We start from the raw sequence: 15,320 nt of genomic DNA on the forward strand, positions 1-15,320 counted from the left end.
GTAATGATCCTTCACAGTAGGCAGATAAATGCACAGAGGAGAAGGGGGAAAAAGAAAGGAAAAAGGAAAAATTTCCCCTGTAGCTGAAAGATAAAATATCAGCAAACAGGAAGTAATGTACCTATGTGTCCTGGATTAACTATAACCAAGATGCAGCCAAGAACTAATTTGTGGACCTGGTACATGCTGTACAATATGCAACTACTATACAAGAAAGGTATGCTTTGATTCTCTTTTGCTGTGTGGCGCACCTTGTAAACTTAAGGAATCTGCCTGTGTGTTATGAAGCAGTACTGCAAATTTCTTCAAGATGGCTGCTATAGAATAATGAACATATTGAATGCTTCAATAGGAACTGTATTTTTTCCTTTGGCCTTGACTCCGATCCTGAAAATATCTAGACACTTGCTTAATAAATAAAATAAAACAGGTGCTTGAGCATTTGCATGGGCAGAGTCTTAGTTGATTTTCCTTAATCTGAAATAATCATCTTGACATGGCTTTGTTGAATTAAAAATCGTGGTTCGTTTCTCGGGAGGTGGAAAAAAACTTTCAGCTACAGACACACTTTATTAGCAACACAAAAGGTATATATTTGCAAATAGGGTCAGAGAGAGAGACAAAAGATCAATCACTCTGCCCCCGGGCACAATCATTAGCAGGCTTTTATCCCCTCTCTCCTGACCACGTGTGCAGAAGGAGGAATTTTTACAACTCATTTCCGGTTCATACAAACATATATGTAAACATGTCGCTTCATACGTCCCATGTGCATTATAATTAACTACTTAAGTATGCGGGGCGGGTAGGCTTAATATGCATTAGGTTATCACGCGTGCGTAGATGGGACCCAAGGTTACTCAAGGTTCAACCTGAAGGCAAAAATGGCATTTGCTCTTATCTTAGCCTAGGAATGTGGGGGTCATGAAAGAAAGTGTGATTTAGTGTAACAAAGAGATAGTAAATTTGCAGGACAGAGAGGGAGTGATACCTTAGTACAAAGGGCCTTTGGTGGTTTTTCCCTTCAATTTCCAACCCCCCCCTTCCCTCTCCCATTAAGGAGACAAGGAGGGGTAGCAGCTGTGTTTTTTTTTTTCTAAATCTGCTATTGATAATGCATTTTTAATAATATTTCTAACAATATCCCCCCTCGAGATGCTTTCTGATCTTTACTTCATTCGGGCATATCAAGATAATTACGAGGAATTTTTCTGAGGACCATGACCTTTGCAGCAGTCTGTGCTTTTAGAGGGACTGCTGCGACCTGCATTCCTTCCACTGTGGTGGTTATCAATCTAGTGAGACAAGGAATAAGGCAAGGGATAAAAATCAAACCAGTTAGAGCACACAAAAGCACAAACCCTACCTTTTTTCACCAGGGTCCTCCAAATAATTGAAACCACCAGTCCTTATTCCATGTGGTTTCCCACGTTTGTATTGGTACATGGGCTAGTTTTCTAATCTCTTTGGCAATCTCTAAGACTGCTTTCCCGTTGTCATCTATTTGGAGGCAACAATTAGAAAGGTTGAGCTTTCCGCAGACTCCGCCTTCCTCTGCAAGTAAATAGTCTAAGGCCATCCGATTTTGGTATATGGCTGCTCTCATCTGAGAACTTTGTCGGGCCAATAACTCGAGAGCAGTGGCGGTCTGGTTAGTAATTACTTCCAAGACTGCCTGCAACCGGATGATTCTATTCAGCATATATATTGATGTCCGGTATCCCCAACTCCCATCATTAGCCCATGTAGCTGGTCCATAATACTCAATAATCCTCTGAGGAGGCCACTCATCCTTCTTCCACTTTTGGGAGCTACCCTGTGTCAAACTTACATCAATACTTCTCTTGGCCCTTTTCCAATCATCATACAAAGAGACTCCTAGCTTATTTCCAACCTCAGAACGTAACAAAAAGAAAGCTGGTACAATTACTCCCATATAGCAAGTTCCTGTCCACCCCTGTGGTAGTATTGTATAGGCCCGTCGTCCGCAAATCCAATAGTATCCTCTTAAGGCCCTATTTTCTCTATTGGTGGCATTTGGAGGGGCCCAACCATAGGGCATCTCGGGAAACCCCAAGCCTCCTTCTGGACCCAAAGGACCAGCAACTGCGTGGCCTCCTTTCATGGAACATTCCCATAGCCCATCCTGGTTCTTGTCTGTACAATCTGTCCGATCATCACTTTGATTTGTGGCACTCCAATACTTATTAAACCACACAATTGTTCCATTGGGATGCTGCCACACTAGCCAATTATACCCTGGGCTATTAGGATAATAAAGCCGTTCTAATCTTGTAAGGTTCATCCACCTTACTTTTAAAGTCCATATGCAACGGCTGTGTCCCAACCTTTTTCCTGTACCATTATTACTGATGCAATACTCTCCTAACGCCACTTGGGAAAGTTCCCAACTGTGGTTCTCATCCCATTTTTGACTAGTACTTTTAACATCTGCCTTACTACTTACTAGCCATTTCGGGGCCAAAGGAAAAGCCCTCCAAGGCCACTGGCCTCTGGCCTCCCGAAGCCCCCCACAGGCCCAGCAGTTGGTAAGATTAAAAGTACCTGCAATTCTTTCCATCATATCAACATACAAATTTGTCCCTGGGGGAGCAATTTGGGAAAGCGAGGGTGTGAGCCAGCGGTTAAGGCTGCTCAATTCTGCTTCTTTCATTATGCAGATAACAACAAGGCACATTAAGATTCCCACCATATTTTCCCTTTTACTTTCTTGTCTAATTTTCTGAGCTTTGATTAAGCCGTCTCAGGCGCACTTGGAGATCACCAGTAGGTTCACAGCTCCACTTGCTGGCTTCTTGTTCCGAAGACGACTCAACTTCCGGAGTGAGTTCGTCTTGGGAGATGTTGTCCTCTGACGCTTGTGGATGTCGTTTCACACGGGTATGGTGTATCCAACGATCATGGCCAGTAATCTTTACAGCGGTGTGGGTTGTTAGAAGTACCTGGAAAGGGCCACTCCACTTCTCAGTCAAAGGCTCCTTTTTCCACCGCTGCACCAAGACCCAGTCTCCCGGGGAGAAGTCATGTACCAGTACATCTAAAGGCAGACGCTGAAAGGAGGCTGCATACCTGTGAAGAGAAAACAAGACAGACTGCAAGGCAATAACATATGTATGAAGTTCACTATTACCTAATTCAAAAGTTACATTCTCTCGCATCCCAGGAGGTAAGACTCGAGGCGGCTTGCCAAACATAATTTCATATGGGGTCAATTTGAGGCCCCGTCGGGGAGTGTTTCGAATGCAAGTAAGAGCTAGCGGCAATGCTTGAGGCCACTTAAGGCGTGTTTCAATACAGATTTTGGTGAGCAAAGTCTTTAAAGTTCTATTCATGCGTTCCACTTGTCCTGAACTCTGTGGTCTCCATGGTGTGTGTAGTTTCCAAGTAACCTTGAGAGCTTGTGCGACTTCTTGAACCACTCTTCCCACAAAGTGTTGTCCTTGATCCGACTCGATGGACTCAGGCAGGGAATACCGGGGAATGATCTCCTGTAACAAATACTTCACTACTGCAGCTGCAGTGGCAGTCCTGGTGGGCCAAGCCTCGACCCAACCAGAGAGCTGGTCTACCATGACAAGTAAAAACCCGTGATGTCCGGATCGTGGGAGCTCGGCAAAATCAATCTGCCATGCCTGTCCAGGGTACGCTGCCCAGGGTCTACCTCCCATTGGCACAGGGGGTTTCCTTCGAGGGTTTACTTTCTGGCATGTAATGCACTTGGTAGCAATGCGCTGAGCTTCTACATATAGCCCTGGGGCTACTGCTTGGCGGATCATTAGATCACCCATGGCCAAACCTCCCATATGGATTCTTGCATGGAGCTGTTGCAGCACCTCCCGAAGCAATGGCCTGGGTATCATGACTTTCCCTCCTGGTACTATCCACCACCCCTGGGAGTTCTTTTCTGCACAAGCTTTCTGTGCAAATTTATCTTCTTCAGGGGAATACTGTGGGACTAAATCCTGAACGTATGGCCATATGGCATGGGACATAGCCTGCTTGGATACCTCTTCCGCTTCTCCCCCAATAAATGCAGCTTCCTTTGCTGCTGCATCAGCCTTTGCATTTCCAAGCTTATGCTTTTTCTCAGCAGCCTTCCCATGGGCCCGCACATGAATGACTGCTACTTCTTTAGGCTGGTGGAGTGCCTCTAGTAGTTTGATAATCTGGGGGCCATTAGCAATCTTATTCCCAGAGGCAGTAATGAAACCCCTTTCTTTCCACAATAGTCCGTGCGCATGGACTGTAGAAAAAGCATAGCGAGAGTCAGTGTATATATTAACTCGCTGGTCTGTCCCCAGCTGTAATGCTTGGGTGAGCGCAGTGAGTTCTGCGGCCTGTGCCGACCATGAGCTCGGCAATGACTCCCTCCATACTACCTTATCCAAGGTTACCACTGCACATCCTGTTCGTCTTTTTCCATCGATGACAGAGCTGGAGCCGTCCACAAAGTATTCAACATCTGGGTCTTCAATTGGGTCCTCAGCAAGATCAGGTCGCACCTGCGTGGTCTGATTCAGGACCTCAAGGCAGTCATGCGTCGGTTGCCCTGGCTCTGGCAGCAAGGTTGCAGGGTTTAAGGCTGTAGTATGTTTGAAAGTAAGTCCTGGATTAGAGAGCAAAAATATCTCATACCGTGATTGTCTGGAGGGGTTAAGAAATTTCCCTCCCTCAGTCCCTAGGATCTGGGGAACTCCATGAGGAGTGAGTATTTCCATATCCGCACCCATGACTATCTTCTGGGCTTCTTCAACAACCACTGCTGTGGCTGCCACAGCCCGAAGACAGGCTGGCCACCCGAGTGCAACTGGATCTAGAACCTTTGAATAATATCCCACGGGTCTCCAGGTCGGGCCCGATGGCTGTGTCAGCACCCCTGATGCAACCCCTCGATTCTCATGAACATACAGTCGATATGGCTTTTTACTGTTTGGGATGGCTAAGGCTGGGGGCTGGGTTAATGCTGCCTTCAGCAGATCAAAAGCATGCTGCATTTCTTTATTCCATTTCCATTTAGTGAGACTCTCCTTAGTCAGGGATTCATACAGTGGTCTAGCCTTCCCACCGTAATCTGGTATCCATAGTCGACAGAACCCAGTTAGCCCTAGGAATGCTCGCAGCTCCTTGGGTGACTTAGGTGGGGTTAGACGTTGAATCACCTGTATGCGATCTGCACTCAGGGCTCTGACTCCTTTTGAGAGCTTATATCCCAAAAATGTGACTTCAGGCTGACATATTTGGGCTTTTTCTCTAGAGACTTTATATCCTTTTTTTCCCAGAGTGTTTAGGAGTGACCTGGTGGCTTCCTCGCAGAGCTGCAAGTTTGGGCTTGCAACTAGCAGGTCATCCACATACTGGAGGAGAGTCACTGCGGGGTGTGATCCCTTCCATTCCCCCAAGTCCTTCTGAAGGGCAAGTCCGAAAATATGGGGGGCTGCTATAAATCCTTGTGGAAGAACTGTCCACATGAGTTGGGCTTTATGGAAAGTATCTGGATCCTCCCATTCAAAAGCAAACAATTTTTGACTCTCTCGGTGAAGAGGAATAGAGAAGAAAGCATCTTTCAAATCTAGCACTGAAAATATTTCAGCTTCCCCCAGTACTTGTGTCAAAATCGTGTGAGGGTTCGGAACTACAGGATGGTCTGAAAGGACCTTCTTATTTACTGCCCGTAAGTCTTGGACCAGTCTGTATGAGACCCCATCTGCCTTTGGCACTCCAAGAATGGGGGTGTTATAGGGTGAAGACCCTTCCACTAGCCATCCGTACCTCTTGTATTTCTCTATTAACGGCTTGAGTCCAGCTCTGGCCGCTCGGCTGAGTGGGTACTGCTTTACCCGAACGGGCCCCTCCCCATCCTTGAGTACGATCCTTACCGGGGAGACGAACTTAGCTCGCGCAGGGGTTCCATCAGCCCATACTGAGGGGTCTACTCCAGTCATGTGATCTTCTGGACTTACTGCAGGGCGTCAGTCCTCCAGGAGAGCCATCTGATAGTTCGAGCTCTGCTTGACAGGTAGCTGGACCACCATCTGATCGTCTCTGAAAAAGATCTCAGCTTGCAATTTTGTGAGTAAGTCCCGCCCAAGGAGTGCAACCGGGCAACTTGGAGAATACACAAAGGAGTGCTCGAGCAAATGGTCTCCCACCTTGGTGAGGAGTGGTTTACAAACAGGGAGTCGAGTTTGCATTCCCTCAATCCCTTCTACAAGTACATGCTGTTCACTAGTTCCTGCACAGGGGGGTTTTTCTGGAATCATTGAAAATGTAGCCCCAGTATCCACCAAGGCTTCAAAGTTTTTGCCACCAACCCTAATGGTTACCATGGGATCTTCTCGGGCTCCAACCCGAAGGGTAGTGGTCTTAGATCCCTGTCCCCTTCATTCTGAATCCTCACCCTTGTCTTCTGCCCGCATGAGGTGACCTCTCGGTTCCCCCTCTCTCTTCTCCTTCAACTTCGGGCATTCCCTCTTCCAGTGTCCTTTCTCCTTGCAATAAGCACAAACATCTGCTCCCACTCTTTCTCCCTTCCTCTTCTGTATCCCAGCCTTTCCAGGGTTCCCTCCAGTTATAGCAGCTGCTAGTGCTGCCATCTGTCGCTGAGCCTTTTTATGCTCCTTGCGCTCCTGCACTTGCTCACGATTCCCATACACCTTATATGCAATTTCCACCAGCTCTGAAATCGGTTTCCCAGCACCTCCCTCAGTTTTCTGTAACTTCTTACGGATATCAGCAGCAGATTGACCAATAAACATAAGATTTACCATGCGCTGGTTATCTGGGGCTTCTGGATCCAGATCCGAAAACCTGCGAAACGCCTCATACAGCCTCCCAAGGAAAGCTGAGGGATCCTCCTCTCTTCCCTGTCTCACCTCATACAATTTAGACAGATTGGTAATCCGAGGCACTGCCTTTCCCATTGCTTCCACTATAATTCCCAAATACCGTGCACTCAGCTCTCTGCCCTCTGCAGTATGATTGTCCCATCTCGGCTCTTCTACAGGGTAGGTATCACGCAGAGTACGACCAGCAGCACCCTCTGACTCAACTCTGGCTGCCGCAATACGCTCTGCTGTACCTAACACTAATCTCCTCTCCTCCGGGGTTAGGAGGGTCTGGAGCATCATCTGGACATCAGCCCAAGTGGGTCGATGAGTCTGCCCAATAGATCGAAACAAATCCCTCATCTTTTCAGGGTCTTCACGAAAAGAGGGGCTCTGATTTTTCCAGTTAAATAAATCTGAAGTGCTAAATGGGGTGTAGACAAAAGTTGCAGTGCCTCCTTCCCCAATAACCTCTCGCATCGGACAGTTCAACACCGGCTGTGACTCTACAGGCTTGCGCAAATAATAACCCTTATTTCCTGATTCAGATGAGGCACTTGGCTGAGGCTCACGCTCTAACTCATTAGGTATGCATTGGTACGTCGGTGGTGGTCTCTCTAAGGGAGGGGGCGGTGGTGCAGAAGGACTGGATGCCGAGGAGGCGTCTGACTCATCTTCGCTACCCGACAGGGCAACCGGAGCACGGGTCCGGTACTTAGCCAATTCAGAATCCCCCCCCCCATTAGACTCAGGAAGTACAGGCGGCCCCCCCCGAGCCTTTTTCTTAACAAGCATCACATGAGACTTTGCTAAGTAATTCTTAATCCAAGGTGGCTGATTTTGAACCACCCACAACCAACAATCAATATAAGGAAACTGATTCCAATACCCATTTTGCATAACAATTTCATGGATAGCTATCACTTCTTTTAGCACAAAGGATCCTTTCGGGGTCCAGTGGACCCCAAATGTTGGCCACTCGAGTTGACAAAACTTAGTTAAATCACCTTTTTTCATTTTTATTCCATAATCGGCCGGCCTTGCAAATTTGTTAAAATGACGTAATAAGACTTTTAGAGGGGTATCAATATTGTTTTCTACACGAGAGCTATTCGTACCCATTTGCCCACAAAAATGCGCTCAAGGCACACCAAATACCAAAAAGATCTCAACAACAGATGATTTACAATGAGAGCTAAGCCTAGAATTTCTCAGCAAACTTACACATCCTTTGTTTTAGATCCATACACCAGATTGGGCAAAGGGAATTCGTATACTCACTCAGATACCCCAGAGATCTCGATCCAAATTCCAAAGTGTGTCTGCCTCTCCAGAAACTCAGAATTTACATAGGATACTTCCTTTAACTTCCCGGATATTTGGACTTAAACCTCAAATACCAGGGTGAGTCCAAAGTCGGCTCGGTGTGCACAAATCCCTGGTACCGGAGGTGCTCCGTCACTGAATTCCGGGGTAGTCCTCGAGAAGCCCCACGTTGGACACCAATTGTTGAATTAAAAATCGTGGTTCGTTTCTCGGGAGGTGGAAAAAAACTTTCAGCTACAGACACACTTTATTAGCAACACAAAAGGTATATATTTGCAAATAGGGTCAGAGAGAGAGACAAAAGATCAATCACTCTGCCCCCGGGCACAATCATTAGCAGGCTTTTATCCCCTCTCTCCTGACCACGTGTGCAGAAGGAGGAATTTTTACAACTCATTTCCGGTTCATACAAACATATATGTAAACATGTCGCTTCATACGTCCCATGTGCATTATAATTAACTACTTAAGTATGCGGGGCGGGTAGGCTTAATATGCATTAGGTTATCACGCGTGCGTAGATGGGACCCAAGGTTACTCAAGGTTCAACCTGAAGGCAAAAATGGCATTTGCTCTTATCTTAGCCTAGGAATGTGGGGGTCATGAAAGAAAGTGTGATTTAGTGTAACAAAGAGATAGTAAATTTGCAGGACAGAGAGGGAGTGATACCTTAGTACAAAGGGCCTTTGGTGGTTTTTCCCTTCAATTTCCAACCCCCCCCTTCCCTCTCCCATTAAGGAGACAAGGAGGGGTAGCAGCTGTGTTTTTTTTTTTTCTAAATCTGCTATTGATAATGCATTTTTAATAATATTTCTAACAGCTTTGCAGTTTCTATATAGAACATGTAACAAGGGATGTGATTCTCATGTCATTTCTAGTTAACACATGATAGTACAATCCTTTTACATGGGGTATATTGCACTAAATGCCAGTCTATTCCAAAGGTACATCAGACAACTGCAGGATCATCTATATGATGTGGAGGTGTTGTACTGACCTCCGTCACAAGTAATAATAGAAGTGACCAAAACATTTAGTCTCCTGAACATTTTAGAGTAGTTCATTGTGGATTGAGGCATGCACTTTACTGCCTTTTATATTCTTCTATTATTGATCTAGATTGCATTTGAGAAACAAGTATTGATGTCCAGTGTGTTAGGACTTGTACAAACACACTAGAAAGGCTACAATTTAGAGACATCATAGGAGAGCTGTAGCAGGAAGGGCCTTGGGGTGGCCATGGCACTCCCTAGGCCCACCCTAATCGTGCCTGCACTCCCAATCTTCTATGCAAGACTCACCTCCCCCTATTTTATCTCGCCCACCATGCCTTGATGTTCCTTGATATTAATTGGGAGGCTGCCCCCAAGTCCTGGCGTGTCCGCACCTGTCCTTTGCCTAACCTGACTCATCTCTTGTGATCACTGGTCCTTCTGCCCATTAGCAAAAATCATACAGTTCTCCACAGGTGTCTCACATCCCAGTGGATTTAGTGGTGCCCTGCTGGAACTGTGAGCCAGTGGTCACCACTTAGGCCTGAATGGGCCTTATTTAAGCCTTAGGGCTTTTAATTGTGGCCTCCTGCCACCTCCATAGCCATGCCTATGCCTCTCAAATGTCACTTGGTCATCATTTGCCTTCTGGTAAAGGCTTCAGCCCTTTTTAGCCTTAACCTACAGGTTACTTTGGCTGTTGGCTGGTGGTCTAGGCCCACTGTATCTGGCCTCGCCTTTCCAGTCTCAGCCTCAGGCTGCCACTATCACTCCCTCCATGCTCAGGCTTTAGCCCTCTTGGCCTTAGGCCTGCCTATGCCTTGCCCCCTCCCCCTAGCAGGACTCAACCTAGCATGCTCCTCAGGTACCCCTCTGGCCTCCTTTACCCCTTACAGCCCCATTTGGTCCTCTGGTGTAAACTGTAACAACAACAACAAAAAATCAAGCAACTGCTTCAGGAGTCCACCCCCGCTAGGTCATTATGACACTGCCAGACCACTTTCCTACTCTTTGGCTCTCCCCATCCTGGGAGTAACTGCTGTAGCCTACAGCTTCCACACCCCACCAGCCTAAACTAGCAGGATCTCCTCTTTTTTTGCAAAGATCAAAGCTATACTACCCACCTTGCCTCAGGGACTCAGGCTTATATCTCCTGAGCTCCTCCCCTTCCAGTCAGGTGTTCTCCTGGCCAGCTGCAGGTGCAGCCCCTCATCTTAATGGGGAGCTTATTGCACCCAGGCTGCAGCTGCTCCCTTCCCTCCTGCAGCTACCTCTGTTCAGCTGCCTTGGGCTCTTTCTGTTGTAGTCTCTCTCTTTAAGTAACAGGAGCCCCTGGTTCCCTCTTACGTTAGGTAAGAAGAATATATTATACAAGGGAACAGATAAGTCTTATGATAAGTGTTTGTCTTAATAATGTTTAGTATTGGCTTCTTTCTAGATTAGGGAGTCTATTTTTTGCTGTTTGTGTGTGTGTATAAAAATTCTATATATGTCTTTTCCAAAATGTGATATACTTGATCCAATGTATTAAGTACAATCATGACAACTATGTGGGGAAAGTAAACAGGAACTATGCACCAGAATGAACTCTTACAGAAAAAAATATAAAGGACAGGGACATGTACACACCATTAGAAGCATATTTCTCACAGAACAACCATTCTGTTTGACCTCACTATCCTCATACTCAAGGAAAATTTACCCAATAGTAGGGTTACCATATTTCCAGTTTCAAAAAAGAGGACACCTAGGTGGGGTGGAAGAAGACGGGTGGAAGAAGAGGGGTAAAGGGGCATATGACTGGGGGAGGGGCAGTGATATGCCCATACCCTACCCCTGCTTCTCACTCCCAAGCCACAGCCCCTCCAGCCCTGCTGCTGCCCCTCACTCCCAACCCATAGTACCCTGCCCCCCAGACCATGCTGCTCTCCTTACTCTCAACCTGCAGGCCCCCTGTCCCTGCTGATACCCCTCACTCCTGACCCATAGCCCTCTGCCCCCTCCAGCCCCACTACCCACACAGCTCCCTGCTGCCCCTGAAGAATCCCTCCATCCTCTTCCCCTGCCTCCCTGCCCTGCTTCAGCCGCAGTGCAATGCACACATGCATACACTTACCTGCCTGTAGCTGCTGGGGCCCATGCACAAAGGATGTGATGCCCCAGCCTCCAATCGCCTTCCCCCGCTGCACCTAGCCCAAAAGAAGTGTTGGGAAAGCAGAAGCACAGCAAAATAATGAATATTTGCAAATATTAAAAAAAAGAGGCCCAGATGGAGATAGGAGGACCCAAAAAGAGGACATGACCAGGAAAACCCAGATATATGGTAACCCTACCTAACACCTATAAAAGGTGAACTTTAGAACAAAAATTCCTAAGCTGGCTGGACATTGAGAACCAAAGATAACCATTGATATTTGTTTTATGGCACATTATGTTTTACCTAACTCCTGAATTCTTTCTATGCAGGAAAGGCGAAACTGACCCTCTTCTCTTTTGATAGGCCTTGATCTTCCAATAGTCAGCGTTCTTCTTCTTTTAATTGTGGGTCTGCTGCCCCTGGGAATTTCTCTCACCCTCTCCTCTCTGCTGTTTTTCACTGTGCTGTACCTGTCTCCCTGTGATCAGAGACCTGAGGAAGAATGTCTTGCATTCAAAAGCTTGTCTAATTTATCCCAGCTACATAGTTGGTCCAATAAAAAATACCATTCTGAGAAATCCTTATTTTTTGCATAAATGTCGAGGGACATGGTAAATGAAGATAAGGGAGAATTAATGAGTTTATGTGGCAAAAAACAAGCAAGAAGTCAGGCTAGTGAAAGATGAAGTCCAAGGAAGGGGAAGCAGGACGGGGACTGACTAAAAAGTTGGGTGTAGAGAAACATGAGCTTCAGTGAAGAAAAGCAGTGGGGGGGGGTGTCAGAACTGTCCATTACTATTTTGGGGGGGTCTTTTGGATATTCTTCTGAGCCCAATGAATAAGATTGGATCCATGCAAGTCAGCAATGCATGCACATCAGCCATGACAAGTCATCCAGCAATGCAGTAGTCCTCGACTTTAGGAAAGCTGATTTTCATAAGCTCAGGAGGCTTGTTCTTGTGGCCCTGAGAGGTCATGATTTCACAGGGAGGGAATTCATGATGAGTGGTTTCTCCTTAAGGAAGAGATCCTAGAAGTACAAGGGGAGTCCATCCCAGCCCATAGGAAAGGTGGTAAAAGGGCTCAACAAACCCCTGACTCAACAGGGAACCCCTGGACACCCTACATCTAAAAAGACAGGCTTATGAAGGATGGAAGACAGGAAACACCATTAAGGAGGAGTGTTCTGCACTGGTCTGCACCTGGAGGGAGCAAACTAGGAAAGCCAAGGCTGCAACTGAACTCCAACTGGCTACATGAATCAAGGACAATAAGAAGTCCTTCTTCAGATAAGTGGGGAATTGAAAGAAAAACATAAGCAACATTGGACCCCTGCTAAACCAGCTGGGACAGCTGACTACTGACACCCAGGAAAAAGCCAATCTGCTTAATGATTACTTTGTGTCAGTTTTTCACCAGCACAAAGGGTGGTGCCTAACATGATGCGGGATGATCAGGATGAGGAGGAATATTAGGGGTGTGCAAAATGGCCCATATTCGATTTGGATTCGGCCCACATGGGGGATAGTGATTCGATTTGTTGATTCAGATCACTGTCCCCTATTTGATTTGGCTGAATCCAAATCCGAAGATTCAATGCTGATTCAGAGAATCAGTGATTCAACCATAAACACAACTTTTAATGTTTTTTCTACATACTTTGAGGTACCAGGTGTAGCTCATGAATGCTGCGGTCCACTTCCAGGTCCTCTGCCGAGTGTGCTGGGGGGTCTCCCCATGTTCCCCCGGCTCAGTGATCAGCCACAGAGGAACCCCTGGTGGCCCCCCAGACCCAGGAGGCACCAGTCGCCGAGCCGATGCGTATGGGGGGCTCCCCGGTGGACCCGAAAGTGGACTGGAATTGCTTCTGGTCCACTTCTGGGTCTGCTGCCGAGCACAATGGGGAGTCCCCTGTGCTTCTGTGGGATGCTTCATCCACCCCATCATTGCAGCATTCATGAACCACCTGGTACTTTGAGGTATGTAGATAAAACAGTTAAAGATGTGTCTATATCCAAATCACTGAATCTTTCTGAATCTCTCTGAATCGATTTGGAGGGTTCCAATTCAATTCAGAGAGATAAAAGGGTCTCCTGATTCAATTCAGATTCAGAGATTCAACCACCAAATTGGGCCAAATTTCCACCAAAACAAATCAGGGACCGAAGCTTTGCACAGCCCTAATGAATATATGCTCACTATTGGCATGCATCTTGTGAGGGAGCATCTTGAGAGTCTGGACATCCACAAGTCAGCTGGCCCATATGGAATGCACCTAAGAGTGCTAAAAGCGATGGCAGACATCATAGCATGGCCATTGGCAAGGATATTCTATAACTCATGGTGCTAAAGCAAAGTACCTGAAGATTGGAAGAGGGCCAATGTGGTGCCCATTTTCAAGAAAGGGAGGAAAGACGACCCAGGAAACTACAGGCCAATCAGTTTGACCTTAATCCCTGTGAAGATTTTGGAAAAAATTATCAAAGAAACCATTCTTGACAGGCTAACAGAAGGCAACATCAAGGCTCCGTTCTTGAACCTGTACTCTTTAATGTCTTCATAAACAATATGGACACTGGCATCAGAAGTGGACTGACTAAGTTTGTTGATGACACCAAACTTTGGGGAACAGTGTCCACATTTGAGGATAGGCTGGTAATCTAGGCCAACTTGAATAGGCTTGCAAGGTAGGCAGATGAAAACCTGATAGCATTCAATATGGAGAAATGTAAGCTGCTCCACCTTGGGAAAATAAATCCACATCACACTTATAGGCTTGGCATGCTATACTCATTAGCACCCTGACCAAAAGAGACTTGGGGGTCATGATTGACCACAAGATGAACATGAGCCACCAATACAATACCGCAGCTGGCAAAGCAAACAAAACTCTGGCTTGCATCTACCGATGCATCTTGAGCAACACCCAGGATGTCGTCCTCCCACTGTACTTGGCATTGGTGAGGCCACAGCTGTAGTACTACATCCAATTCTGGGCTCCACAATTTAGGAAAGATGTGAAGAAGCTTGAAAGAGTCCAGAGGAGAGCCATGCGCATGATTAGAGGGCAGGAGAACAGGCCCTATGATAACAGGCTGAGAGGCATGGAACTCTTCAGGCTGGAGAAGCGCAGGCTCAGGGGTGACATGATGGCAGCCTATAAGTATATATGGGGTGTGCATCAGGATCTGGGGGAACACCTGTTCACCAGAGCACTCCAAGGGATGACAAGGTCCAACAGTCACAAACCCCTCCAAGACTGTTTAGGCTGGACATAAGGAAATACTTCTTTACTGTGTGAGCCCCCAAGGCCTGGAACAGACTCCCCCAAGAGGTGGTGCAAGCACCTACTCTGCACACTTTCAAGAAACACTCAGATGCTTATCTTGCTGGGATCCTTTGACCCCAGCTAACTTCCTTCCCCTTGGGCAGGGGGCTGGACCTGATGATCTTTGAGGTCCCTTCCTGCTCTAACGTCTATGAAATCTATGAAATGTTCTTTGGCAGGACTGAATCACAGATGTGTCACTGAGACTAGGAACCTGCCTCCATCTCCTGCTGCTCCCACTGCCGGAGCTTCCAGAGTTGTTTAAAACCTTATCATTCAGAGCCCTGGTGGTAGTGACTTGTTAGGGCTGATTTTGGTTAAAGTACTCATTGGGGCTTGGTATCCCTAAGAGGCAGATTATGGGGAGGTCTGGTAGGCTCAGCTGGACCTTCTCACTGACTCCACTGCACCCAGAGTAGTTTAACTAGTTCTTCAGTCGGTGTCCTCCCATCCAGGCATATAGGTGGTATATGAAAGCATAAATACCTCTCTAAGGGATCATCAGCTCACAGAACAGATTCATATTAAGGATGCAAAGAAAGACCACAGTCATGCTACAGCACTATGAATCACCAAGTCTGCCAACTGTGTTCTCACTGAACCTCTCACATGTTGCTTAATGGAAAGAGTACGTGACTAGCATTTCTTTCATTTCAAAACACTGTAACATACACAAGTAGCACTGCAGAAAT

This window comes from Crocodylus siamensis, chromosome 2 (genome assembly GCF_052110815.1).
Source record: "Crocodylus siamensis isolate JL-2025a chromosome 2, ASM5211081v1, whole genome shotgun sequence".
NCBI lineage: Eukaryota > Metazoa > Chordata > Crocodylia > Crocodylidae > Crocodylus > Crocodylus siamensis.